This window comes from Cupressus sempervirens, chromosome 3 (genome assembly GCF_028749045.1).
Source record: "Cupressus sempervirens isolate cs-2001-9-10 chromosome 3, ASM2874904v1, whole genome shotgun sequence".
Lineage (NCBI taxonomy): Eukaryota > Viridiplantae > Streptophyta > Pinopsida > Cupressales > Cupressaceae > Cupressus > Cupressus sempervirens.
This window is the reverse complement of record NC_143120.1, coordinates 1,115,454,598-1,115,469,414: the sequence shown is the minus strand read 5'-3', so window position 1 is coordinate 1,115,469,414 and position 14,817 is coordinate 1,115,454,598.

Here is a 14,817-nt window from a genome sequence, read left to right as displayed (position 1 = left end):
ATGTAGCTAATAGTTTTTCTAGAGAGTGAGGAAGTGAGGCAATGTTTGCCACAACTATCTTGACTAGGTCAGTTTCCTCATCATCTTCCTTATCTTCCTTGATAGCTTCTTGCTCCTTGAATTCCTCATAGTTAACTGAGACAAACTGAGTTGACCCTTCATCATCCTCTTAATCCTTGACATCATCATCATTATCATCTGTTATTTCAACTAGATGTTCACTTGGCTTGTGAAGATGATAGACATTTTTCTAGATATTTGTTGCATTTTTCACAAAATATTCAATATCTTTCATCAAAATTAGACAAATATTGAATTTGACAGTCATTTTATTTTCATTTTCCTTTAATGACTTATACACCTCAGCATCTTATATGCTCAGTAGCAATTGTCTCAAGGTCTATGTATATATCTCTTTGACAGTTTACTTGGTATGTTCCCACCTTAGCCTGATTTTGTCTAATAAAACACTAGGAATCTGTGAGGCTAGCTAGTCAAGTGAATACTTCAATTGACCCATTTTATCCATGACCAAATCTTCAATCTATTTCTACTCAACCTTTGTCCTGGTCTTATATTTTAAAGCTTTGAAGTAGGTTATACCAACTCCATCTCTTAATTCTTTCAATCTATCCTAGATGGTGGGTGGAGGCTGGCTAAATATGATATCATCACCTCCTTTGTCTACCTTCTTCCTTGATCTCCTTGTGAAGACTGTAGTAGATGGCTTCGCTCACTTGCTAATGTTCACCTTGCCTTTCTTCTTCACATTTTCTTCTTCTTTCTCAGATTCTTCCACGTCCAAAACTTCCTTCACATCCTCACCTTTGCCCTCAATTAATAAGAGAGCTACATTTGATTTTAGTTTGGCTATCCTTCCCTTCCCTTTGTTAACTGCCCAAGGCAACTTTATTTTTGGTTCTATTCTAGCCTTAGCTTCATCATAAGTTCCAAAATAAGGGGCCTTGGGATCAATAGGTTCATTGATAAGGGCTTCAATGATATCCTTGGTCTCATCAATAGTTACCTCATAGCCAAGAGTTTTGACCCACAAAAATCTAGGCCTAACTACCTCGATATACACCTTGTCACTGTCCACCATGAAGTATACATCATCCTTGTAGCCTTCAACTAACTTCTTCACAATTTTGAACCTATTGTTCATTTTCTCTTTGAATGCATCAAAGTAGTTGTCCATGATGTTGACATAGTTCTCAGCTATTTCTATAAAATATTCATTTATTTTGTATATTATAGGCACATCTTTTCTCCAGACTACTGTGCCTTTAGAAGGAAAGAACTTTTGAACATAAAAGAATGGACAGGTTAACAATGAACCAAATTTGCACAAGTTGTTCTTTGAAATTCTAGTACTTTCCATGCTTTTGTTAAATTGCTTCAACAATAGGTCAAGAAGGTCATAAGATAGATGGTTTTTAACACTTTATATTCCAAATCCACAGTTTCACATGACACACTATTAAGAGAGCTTGAACTATATATCTTATGAGCAATGACATGAATTCCAAATTTCAATTCTGCATCTATAATACTATTTATCTCCATAACTCTGCCATCACATTTGGTTAGGGTGTTCTTCTCCGGTTCAGCGTAACCTAGTGTTTTCATTGTCTTGGCTTTGGAAAGCATGAAAAGGCCATTGATTTGATGAATATTCTTCTTGGTAATCAAAATTGGCTGCTCTAACCACAGTTGTCCATTATGCACCTAGCTAAGGACAAACCTAATCCATTTAATTTGAAATTATCAAGGAATATAGGGAATATGTGTTAATCCTTTTGCTTCCAAATGTTGATGCTCAAGTTTTAGGGTTCCATCAACACATAACAGACCTAGGGCATAATCCATCTTTGGAATACCAATTTCTAGAATAGCATATTTAAAATGAGTAGGAAAATTATTAACAAGAAATACCTTGGGAGGGATTTGAGTTTGAGCTCCACTTGGGTCTAGGGTTTTAGCAACTGTGGGTGCAAGCTTGAAATCTAGCGCTTTCTATCCAACTACTCGAACCAACATGTTAGACCCTTTCTTGACCTTGCGGCTGTTGGATGCAATTTTTTCTTAGTATCTTTAGATAATTTCAAAAAAAAATTATAAGAAATTCACTCAAGCCACTTGATCACACTGAAAATAGCTTCTGCACAATACCTCTCAAAATTCACGATGAGAAATGAGTTTGATTTCATGCCTTTTCTTAAAATTTCATCATTAGTGCTTGATACAAAGGTAGATGAGTTAACATCATTCTTGACAAGTTGTCATCCACTATTCTGCTTTTATCACTTAGTGAGACTTCATGCCTCGATAATAACAAGTGTCTTGTTACTCTCGATCTTGCTCGGTAGAGTCTATAACCTAACCTTACTCTATAGAGAATTTAACTCAGTGATAACTGATACTAATCTTTCTCAGTGATCTCTTTTGTATCTTGAATACAGAATTGGATCTTTGTCACCTTTTACCTAGAACTATTTTGGATGTCTTCTTTGATAGTCTAGTTCTAGTTCTCTTTTTAGAACTTAATTAGAAGTAGTGGAGTCACCCAATTCTTGAGTGACTTGGCCAACATTTCTTGGACTAGTGTCCTTGTTAGACTTAGGAATCCATTGTTGTCTCTCATTTTCTTTCAGATGCTATCAGTTTTTGCCTTCTTTTCAATATCAATTCTACCTGTATTCATGCAATTCTTGGTAAGATGACCAAGTTATATACAAGCGAAACATCTTTTGGTGGTATCTCTTCTCCTCATATGATGTTTAACATAATTCATGCCAATGTGTCCAAACTCTCCATAGTAATGACATCTACACTAGGTATTATAGTCCCAACAAAATATTTCTTCTATTAAGATAGTTTAATAAATATCTACATCACGAGTTCAGGGTTTCCAAAAACAACAAAAAAAAAAACTAGTCTTTTCACACCCCCTTGAATATATACAATTACAAAATTAGGGGGGTGACAGTATTAGTTCTTTTTAACTAGCTACACTTAGAATAACAATCCATTTTCATTACAAGTATCAACAATTTTATAATCTAGTAATTCACTATTGAAATTAACCCCATCCATCCTTGAGGCTGGACACCTCCACATGAGCCACTTGATCAGGTTCTCTCTATATATTATCTTGATTGGGCATTGTATTCCAACCATCATGCTACACTAGTCCTTGCTCTTCATGATTATGGACTGAACCTCCACCAGATTGTTGATCAGCTCCCCAACCGGATTGAACAACATCAACTTGATCCTGCTCTTGATTATACATATTTTCCCAACATGTTTGAGAAATGTCAATTTGAGGAACACCTTGCAACTTCCATTCACTAACATATTTGTTCAATTCATCCATTTCTATTGGAGCCAAGAAGGATTGGAATCCTAAAACATATTTTGCAGCTTGAGCTTGATCTTTCTTTATCATTAAGCACCCTTCACAGACTAGCTTCGTAAAGTATGATCTTGTGATTTGAAGAACCAATGATACCTGTGACATAATATTAAAATGGTTGAGTTTAAAATTAAACTCAGTAACCTTCCTCCTCTTGGCTTGAAAGATTTCTTTATTCTTGTCCTTCCATAGAGTCCATAACACCTTAGTAGTTAGAACAAATCAAAAAATATTGAATTTAGAATCAAATCGATCCACATATCCAGCAAGGATCTCTGACTAGAAAAAACTATTAATACAATTCCATGGAGACCCCAAAAAAATAGACCATATCTTATGTGCATATAAACATTCAAAAAATAGATTCTCAAAAGACTCGTGAACATTACAAATATTACAACACACAGGAGCAAGACCAATTGATGAAAGGACTTTCCCAACAACTAACTTTCTAAATAAAAGCAACCACTTGAAACAAAGTTTTTTTGTCTTTGCTTTACTTTTCCATATGTATTCAAAGAAAAAACACCAATTAGAAAAAGGGTTAATTTGCCCCCAACACTAAGACACCCTAGCTATGAGAGAGGAGTCATTTTTCATACAAAGATAAACATTTTTGGTAGAACTTTTTGACAACAGATTACCATCAATCCATTTCATCTTCTTTAAGAATCCATTAGAATCTAAAAATTCTTTTGGATTACAACTAACCATTGCTTTCTTAATAAGGGTTTATGTCTTTTCCTATGAGTTGGAAATGTTAAATTTGTATTTGATATCCTCCCACTCCCTTAGCTACCCACCATTCATAATGTCTTGTATCAAAGAGATTCCCTTTAAGTTCCAAGGCTTGGCCGAACAACTTTGTGTAAAAGCCAAAGGTTTACCATTATAGGAAAGCCCCCACCAAATAGATCTATCTTTGACCAAATAGTGTGGGAGACTACCTACTGCTCCCCTCATCGAAATATATTGCCTCACTTGAATCCAAGCTTTTCAAAAAAGCTAAAAAATCTTTGATCCAAATATCTTCATATTAAAATCACCAAATACAATGTCTATAAGTGGAATATCTTTCCATTGTTTCCCTTTCCTAATGATAGACTTAAGAATGTTATTCCTAATAAGAATATTCCATGGCTCATTCCCCATAAGGCTTTTACCATCCACTTAGATGCAAGAGCACACCCCTGAGTTTTAATGTCTTTTAAACCCAATCGACCCTGCTTCTTCTCTTGGCAACACCTAGCCCATTAACACAATGCCTTTTCGTTTTCCCTTTCCCATCTAACCATAAAAGATCTCTAAGAATTTTTTCAATCATATTTACTTGAGAACTTAAAAACAACCAAGCTGAAGCATAATATAAATGATGAGTTGCCATAACCTTTTGCACCACCTGGAATCTACCTTCTATAGAAAGTGAATGTGTTTTCCATTTAACATGTTTTCTAGTAATCTTACTGTAGATCCATTCCCACATGCTATTCAGATTAGGCTCAACTAAAAATAGAATCCCCAAATACCTTACAACCTCTAGGCCCTGCCCAGTTCTAGCCCTTGCTTACTAACCAGTTTGGTGAGTCCTGCTGCCATCCCAAAATTGTGGATTTAGATGGAGCTATTTTGGATCTAGAAGCGTTATAAAATAAATCTAACCTCCTAATGGAATTGTCAAAATTTTCCTCAGTTAGACTTAAGAATAGAGATGTATCATCAGCAAATCGAACGTTGATCAACTCATCCATATTTGGAAGAGAGATCCCTTTTACAAGAGGTCCTAATTCTGAAGCTCTTAAAACATAGAACATAGCATCTGCAGTAGTAACAAATAGTAAAGGAGCAATTAGGAAACCTTATCTAATAGACCTTTACAACTTGATAGGTCCTAAAAGATTGCCATTAACATCTATAACAGTAGAAGCCTCATTAAATAGAATGTTGATCCAATCACAGTACTTCTTTGGAAACACAAAAGCCTTTAGCATACCAATAACAAAACACCATTCTATTCTATCATATGCCTTTTCAAAGTCTAACAAGATCATAGCCACCTCTTGCCCATTCTCTTTTGCCCAATGCATTGCTTCCCAACTTGTAATGAGATTTTCCAGTATGTATGCCTTGTATGAACCCAATTTGAGTATGTGAAATGAATCTACTAACCAATGGAGCGATTCTCCTGGCTAGGGCTTTGGCTAATATTCTATATGAAAGGTTTAATAAAGTAACTAGCCTCCAATTTTTAACCAATGTTTTATCTCCAATTTTTTGAAGAAGCTTAATGAGTCCTTAATTAATATCTTTTCCCAGAGATCCTTTAGAAAATGCTTCCTCATATACTCCTAAAAGCTCAGCACTTATCCAATATTTGTTCTTTTTATAAAAAAATTCTTGAAGGCCATCTATTCTAGGAGAGTTTCCATTAGATAAGGAATAAGTCCCAACCAAATATTGCTTTCACAATTTTCTCTGCTGGATCAGATGTCTTGGTTTTGCATTTTGATGCCTTGTGCCCTTTCTTCTTACATTTGTGACACTTGCCTTCAAATTTTGGTTTCTCTTTGCATTCATTAGCCCTATGACCATGCTGGCTGTAATTGTAGCACCCTCCATTGAATTTTTCCTTTCCATTACTCCAACATTTATTTGATGCATGACCTATCTTACCACAGTGATTGCAAGTAGGTCTTTGATTATTTTGAGCACCTTGTTTGGAGGATTTACCTTCTTCTTTGTATCCAATTCCTTATTTTCCCTTTTGTCTATAGAGATTCTATTCATTCAATTGATGCATGTCTACTTGGGATTTCATCATCATTTCATTGAGTTTCTTTTCAGAATTTAGATTATTCTACAATCTTTCATTCTCTAATCTCAGATTCATGATTTCTTCATTTGCATTGGTGAGTTGATTGATGAAGTCAGTTTCCTGGAGGGATAGATGTTGAATGTCATTATTTTTACCTTCCATTTTTTCTTTTATTTTGTTTTTATCTTCTATGATTTCACATAGCCTTACTAACTGGATTTCTTGTTCTCTTCTCAGTTTCCTTACTTCTTCTTATAGTGAACCATTCTTCTCTAAGAGTTCTTTGATTGCATTATTTTCTTTATCTGAGCTACTTGAAGGGAAAACATCTTCAATTATTTCTTCAATGTAGAGATGATCATTCATCTGATTTACAAGTTCCTTATTTCTTTTCAAGTATTGGGAAAGTTACTCCTTTGCTTTCTTGAGTTGGGCAATGGCCATTTCCAAATCTAGCTTTTCAATGTCAATGGCTTTATCAAGTCTGAATATCTCCATAATCTTTGATCTTTTCTCAAGCTGTCAAACTTTCTCCTAAGAACCACAATACTTTGATACCAATTGTTGGAAATATTCAAGACTATGCTAAGTTATTGAGAGGGAAGGGGTGAATCAATAACTTCTAAAACTTTACCTTTTAATTTTAGATCTTAATAATCTAATTAGTATTTAGTTCATCACATATGCATGAGAAATTGAAAACATAAAAGAATCCATAACACTTGAACATATAGATTTGGTGACCCAAAAACCTTACAAATAGAAAGTAAAACTAGGGTGGGGATGATACCCACAAACTCCAATACTGTAGCATAAATTTTTCCAATTAAGGCTTACATTGATCACTTCTAATGATTTTCCTTGTTAGGAGAAATTAGGACTACTAGGTCCATCTTGTTAGAGGTTTTACAAACATACAATGAAGTATGCATTCAGTCAAGAGATTTTATGAAACACTATTAGGTCTGCCTTGTTAAAGGATATTGACTAATCCACTTGTTAGGATGAAATAGTAGATGTCTAATCTACAACTAAATTTTTTGAGTTAGATTCCTTTTGAGTATTGATCACCTTTCTATGATAGATAAGACTCTACTGCACCTTATGCTGATATGACCTTTATAATTTTCTCTTCTTCCACTATATTACATGCACAATCACATTCACATTCATATGCTTCTTGTTTCTTCTTTTCATTACTCTACATGGATATGATACAATACATCACATATATATACCATCCCAACTTACATAATTACAAGGTTGGCCATCATATAGGTTAACACCAATATTACAAAGTCAAGCCACATGAAGACACTCAAGTTTTGAAGACTGACTTGGTGAAGTTCTAATACATGACATCCACTATCATTACTCAAAACCATCATGCAGTTGGTAGACATAGAGACTTGGTCCATCATGATCACTTCAGAGTAGTCTTGAACTCAGTGTACACTAGTGAGACGGTAGATATTGTGCAACTTGGCATAAACTAAATCACTTGTTTACCATGACTAAACTCAGTAAACACTAGCTTAGCACTACATGAACTTTGAACTCGATAGACATTGCAATGCTTGGTAACCATCGATAAAATTAGTGTATACTAAAATTCTTGGATTGAACTACTAGACTTCACACTAATTGTATTTGGTCAATAACAACTTTGATTTTTCCAAAAAAACTGGGTAGCAACTGTAGAGCTCAGTGGCTATTGAATTACATGGCAAGCACTACAAAGTTTTTAATGAGCTTGGTAACCATACAAAATCTGAATAAGTGTGTGTCACTAATAACAAACTTGATTGATATATCAATAATTATTTCATTTTTTTCTTCTCAACCACATTTTTCATATGTTCCAACTTATTTGCTAATTATACTAATATCACCTTCACTTTTCTATTCCGTTTCTGATAATGTCACTATCTTTATTAACTATATTGAATATTTTTGATTAGGTATATACAACATGTAACTTCACTAAATCTGAAGACTCCTTTCTCTAATACCAAAAATGATGCAGAGCCTGACCTTGGAAAACTTAGGAGGAAATGAGTCACTCAACTATGTCTACCTCAATGGGTTGATACACCTTCAAGATTGATTATTAATTTACTTCAAATTTTTATCTAATTATCTTTCTTAATAACAACTAATAGACTAACATGCGACACGAACTTCTTTGACCTCCTATAGCAATATTTGTTTTCCTACACCAACTTCATAGAGATGAATTGACTATTTTGAAATATAATTAAAATAAATAGACAAATATACCACCTTCAAATGAAAAAAAATTGAACATCAATTTGATTAAAAACTAACTACCAAAAAAATTTAATCCCTATCTGGATGTACACCACCTTTTTGCATGCATGGATTGAAAACCCAATAATAAACAAATCATCTAGCATGACATCCTCTATCATTCTCCAAAATATGCAAGTTCATTATTCAAACCAAGCATTATCCATGTCATGTTAGAAATAGATAATACTAAGCAGGGGTGGGGTGAATTATTATTCTACAAACTCTTTCCCACAACTAAATATTATTAATTTCTTTATAACTTGCATATGAGATTAAACTAACAATGGTGAACAATAAATATAACCATGCACATAGAAAATTCATACCACCATTATTTGTTAACAAGGGAAGCCTTGGCCAAGGCAAAACCTAAGTCAAGATGATACCCACTAGATGATTCACTAAACAATAGAATTATGATAAGGATATTGACCTTGTTAGGAGTCTATGAAGTACATATACTATCTCGAGTCCTTGTTAGAGGACTAAGCCTTGTTAGAAGCCTCAGCCCTGTTAGGAGTTGGTAGAACAATTACATTGTATGCAAGAAGAGCCCACTGCCCTAACATGCAATTATACAATTTAGTTCCTTCACAAGATAGGTATACATACAATACTTTCGCTTTTACTATAACTCATACTTTCTTTGATCTTACATCAGATTTCACATCACATAAGTCTCACAGATAGTTCCAACAATAGTTTGCATGTCACATCTAATCATGCAACTTCCCCAATATTTGCACAAGATAAAATCTTTACTTATACCTTGCATAATCATAAAACTCTCCATTCTTAGCCTTCATGTCTTGAAATGCTAGACATAATATAAAATAACTTATGGAATAATATCCACATAGTCATCTCAACATAGCTTATGAATTATTTGGTAACCAAAATAAGTCCTATAGCCATACAACTTTGTTTACTGCTATGCTATATTATGCATTGTTAAATACCTACAGTGTTAATCTTGACATAGCTTGTGTCATACTTTACATATAGATGTATGCACTATAACACATCATCATGACACTATCATAAAACTTCCCTCAAGTACAGATAAGCTAACTCTCATCACATTGATTTTACTCTTAAGATATGTTCTCTATATTACTGCACATTGTCTAATACTTAGACACTTTTTTGTCTTTAAATGCATAAATGAAATAGTGAATACATGTTTACATAAATGGCAACCATCAATATCTATTTGAATAATTTTCAAACAATCTCCTCCTTTTGCATTGATGGCACAATTTGGGAAAAATTGGTTGAGTCCTAAAATGATGTCATACATAACAAAAACAAATAAAAGTAACTACAAAAAAATTGCCTTCAAAATAATAATTTTATACATGTTTTGATGGATCATTACATCCCTTATTACTCATTTATATTGATACATTCATAAGCTCCCCTATACCAATACATTTACATCTATAAAATTTTCCTCTACATAATACTCACCCTTTCACATCAATGGCAAAGATGGAAAAATCATATCAAAAAGAAATTGTAGCCTATTGTTGATCAGCTTGTCATTTTGGATATGCAATCTACAAAATGAATCTATAGTATGTGAAATTCCTTCTTATAGTTCCCTTTGACTATATTTGATATACCGATGATTGTGCAAAGTGCATAAGATGCCACTTTAACTGTGCTCAGGTTAATATAGAAAAATTTGTTATAGGAATTCTTTGCTAAAAGGCATTCCTACAATTTCCTCTACAAAATTACAACTTTGGGTGCAAATTATTCTTTGAGAATGGAGAATCTTCTTATTACCTTCTTGTAGAATTCAATGCCTCTAACAACAATGTGGATCTTCTTATTCTGATTCTTAGAATCCTTAATTTTGATCTCTAGTTGTTGCAATCTTGTAGTGAGTGTCTGAAGCTCACTCATATGGTCTTTGATCTTTGTGTCAAAATCTAATAAGTGTAAGACATTGTGCACTATCTATACAACTTCTTGACTTTAGAAATACACTTTCTCAGTTCGTTAATATTTCCATCAAGTGTTTTCAAATCATTGTACACATTAGTACATATTATGTTGAATAGGGAAGGATCATGATTTATTTCTTATTGTTCTGCTACTACTTTAACTAAGTTTTTGAATTCCCCATCAAAGGTCTTCACAAACTCTTTTTTCTTGGCCTGTAAGTGTAGATTTTCTATAGTTGTAGAAACTATCTTCTAAATACACTTGAAGACCTCACCAAGAGTCTTCTCCAAATAATTAACAATTTTATTCTTCTTGAATAACTTGCTTAGGGGTGACCATTAGTTCTTTCTTGTCTTCATCATTAGATGGGATAGATATTGATGTTTATGTTCCAAATATTTATACTACTAATGGTATAGTAGCCTTTATCTTTTGTTCCTTCAAGATTTCTTCTTTGCCTCAACCTCTTTCTTTGCACCTTCTTCTTTCCGTCTTCTTCTTGTCTCTACTTTTCTTTTCTTTTATTCTACTTCTTGTTCCCTCTTTTCTTTTTCTTGTTCTTCTTTTTCTCTTCTTACTCATTATCTAAGATAGAATAGGTAGTGATATTGCTAATATTGCCAACAATATTTTCTCCATACCATTTAAATGGGTTCTCCTTTGCATCCACAGTTATGTGTGTACTATCCACTTGCATGGATTCAATACCCATAACAATGTGAGGTGGTGATAGTGCTTGTTGTGTCTCCTCTACTTCTTCCTCTTCCTTGGAAGGTGTATGGACTTCCACATACACTGGACTATCAGCTTTGGTATTTGTGCTTACCTTAGGTAATGAGGTCATATACTTTACTATAGCCTCCTTTGTTTCTTGCCTAACCTCCTCATAATTGTCTCCCATCAGAAGAGTTTCTCTTCTTCTACTACTATTATCTTTCTATTAATTAACCTATTACATAGGTCTTCAAGAATTTTATTTTGAATGATATCAAATCTCTTATTCCTTAGAATCGTGTTTCTTATGGTGGCATTCTCTAGTTTCCTCCTATCCATGTTCCTATAAATGTTATAAATTTTATTTAACTGAACAAAATTTTCATCATTTATAATATGCATGTTTAGATTCTCTACCTTTGGTTTCCATGCCTTTTTTCATGTAGTTGTCTTAGTTTCTTACTCATATTGTTCAATAGGTTTATCTTTAGCATCATCTTCTGAGCTTTCATAACTACTAACTTGCATGGCTCTTCTTCTCTTGGCATGCATGCCAGTGGTCTGCTTTACTCTTTTTTTTCTTGAGGTACAAGTTCTTTCTTAACCTTCACAAGTCTTCCTAACTTCCTCTGTACAGTAGGTTTTTCCACCTCTCATTGTCTACTTTATTGTTCATAGTTGTCTTTTAATGGGTGCATTTGTGCAACTGTTGTATATGGTGGAATAGGAGCTCGTGCACATTTTTATCCCATTGTTACTCCATTTAAGGTTCCTTCTACTATAGTAGGTGCTTTTTCCAACACTTTAGCTTCTCCACTGGCCTTCATTTTTGATGCAATTCCCTTTAGCTTGTTGAATTCTTGTCTAGACATTCCATATTCCTTGAGGATGGAATATATATCTTTTTCTACTTTCTTCTTTATCTCTTTTCTATGGAGCTCAACTTCTATTGTCCTTAGTCTTTCATCATATGTTCCCTATCTAGGACATTATGTGTCCTACTTAGATTCTAGTATGATCTACACATACCCTTCTATCAATTTTTCACTCATCTCATAGCCCATATGCTCAATGACCTTCACTCTTGTTATCACTTCTTCCATGCAAGTGTTGCTAGTTTCCACCATGAAGCATAAATCATCCTTAATATTTTCCTACAATAGAGAGAGGTGTCGTTTACCCCAATTTCATCTTAGACTAAAAGTTCTTCATCATTATTTCTATATCAATGTCTCTAACATTCTTAGGTTTGGATCTATAGCATTGAGTCACTATCTTCATTATGCACTTGCTTCTATCCCAATTTATTATTCTAGGAAACATCTTTGTAACATAAAATAACAAATGAGTCAGTACAGATTCAAATCTAAACACTCAACTCTTCATTTTCTTTATCTTTGCAATATTATCCAATAGTTGCAATCTGATAATGTCACACAAATTTACTTTCCTTCTTTCAACAGCCATCACATATGTTGCATAAAGAAATCTAGCTAGTATAGAGTTAACCCTTGATCCATGGTTCAACTTGTGACCTAAGATCTTAGTCAATAATTTGACTCCTTTATCACAAATAAGATCAACCTTTATATTCCTTCTATCAAATTTGGCTTTTAGATTTGTCTCAACCATTTTTTTGAAACTTCTCTCATTAACAAGATTACAACCTTCATTGCTTAATCTCGTGACCTTGTGAATTAGGTCATCATCAATGACAATCTTCTCATCAACCAGTTAGAACATATCATCATATATTCTACTCAAAATGATTTGGGTCCACTCATGATTATCAAATTTTATGTAGAGCATATACTTGACTAAATTCAAATTGTCAATGTGCACATATTCAGCCTTTAGGGATAAGTCATTATTGCACATGACTCCTATGTCCTTATGAATTTATTAATATTTTATGCTCTCAATCTTACAATGTATATAACTCCTTATATCTTCAATGTGTAATATATTATCTTAGACTTGCAAAAATGTACCTACTAGATCATCCAATAAGGAAACAAATAGGTATTTCTTAAACTGATATCTTGGTCTATCACTATCATAATATACTATCTAACTAACCATTTCTTTATAACTATAAATATTGCAACAAACTAGATTCAATACTCTATAAAATACCTCAAAATTGCAATTTACGGCTTCTATAATGTTCACCTTCACAAACTTAACTTTGCACTTCAATATGCTATCAAATTGCTCTTCAATTCACTCAAGACACTTTGCATGAAAAAATAGTACACTAAATCTTGCTTGTGATCCTTAAATAATTTCAAATTGTACTACACATTAAATGTGTATCTATGAAAAACTCAAAATACTATCTTTGTTCACTAATGTCCTTGTCCCACTTACTACAATCATATCTATGCTTGTGTACTTAACCATAGATTCATTTCTATATCTTCTTCTTTTTGTTAACTACAGAATCTCTAACTCTATTTCTAACATCAATTATAACTAGCTAATGCTCTGCTACTTCTTTAATAGCTTAATTTCGATAGGTTGAGCCACAAACAATATGTGACTTCAACTTTTCATTAGGTGCATCAAAGAATTTCTCTTTCAATACTGTATATGTACTCTTTGGATTACAAGCCTTCATAAATGCTTCTTTGAATTCATAAATATGTTCCTTGATTGCTTTTTTTTGACAATTTAATCTTCCATTTTCATTCCTTCTATCATTCCCATTATTTTTCCTTATGTGATTAGGGTTCTTGTTGAATTTCCCTTTGTCCATTATATAGAGTCTTGTTGAGTATCCAAAGTTATTGGTTAACTAACATATAGGTGCATTTATCCTATATTTGCTTCCATTCTGAGTTTTAGGTGCTCTGGAATTTCTTGCAATGTGTCTAGGATTGTTACATATGTAACAACAAACTACTTTCTCTCACCATTAGGTTTCTCTCCATCATTAGATCTACTATAAGATCTAGCTCTTCCATTATTGTCAAAGTTAGTATTCCTAAACATTCAACTATTCTCATTATTATCAACAAATAAAGGTTTCTTCCATTCTACTGCCTTATGTCCATAACCATGACAATTATGACAATAGAAATTAGTAATAGATTTAAAAGGCTTAGCTTTGTAATATATCTTCATATGTCAAACTTCATTAAATATGTAGTTCATCTACCTCTAAATTCATGTCTTGCCTATTTAGATGAATCATCTTGCTTAAGCTCTCCAACTTGCTCTGTTGTTCTAGGTTCATTAGATTTCTCTAGGTGATCACTTCATTGAATATGCTAATGATTAAGGTGGGATTCTAGGTAAGTTTTAGACCATATTTGAGTGTTGAGAGGCCATCTAGCTAAGATAGAGACAGATCCAATAGAGACAAGGCACTCACGATAGTAGGGTAGGAGGAACACCAAGGCTCCATAGCTTGAGCAAAGTTCAAATAGCAGCCCACATCCAAAGAGAAAGGGAAGGTATCAATAATGGAAAGCCCACAACATGGGAAAGTAGGCTTAAGATTGTTTGGTGTATGTGGCTTGTCCGAAGAAGAATCTTAGTGATGTGAGCGATATTATGTTTCTCTCTAAGATCACTAATTTCATCAGGGCAAACTAGCAATCCA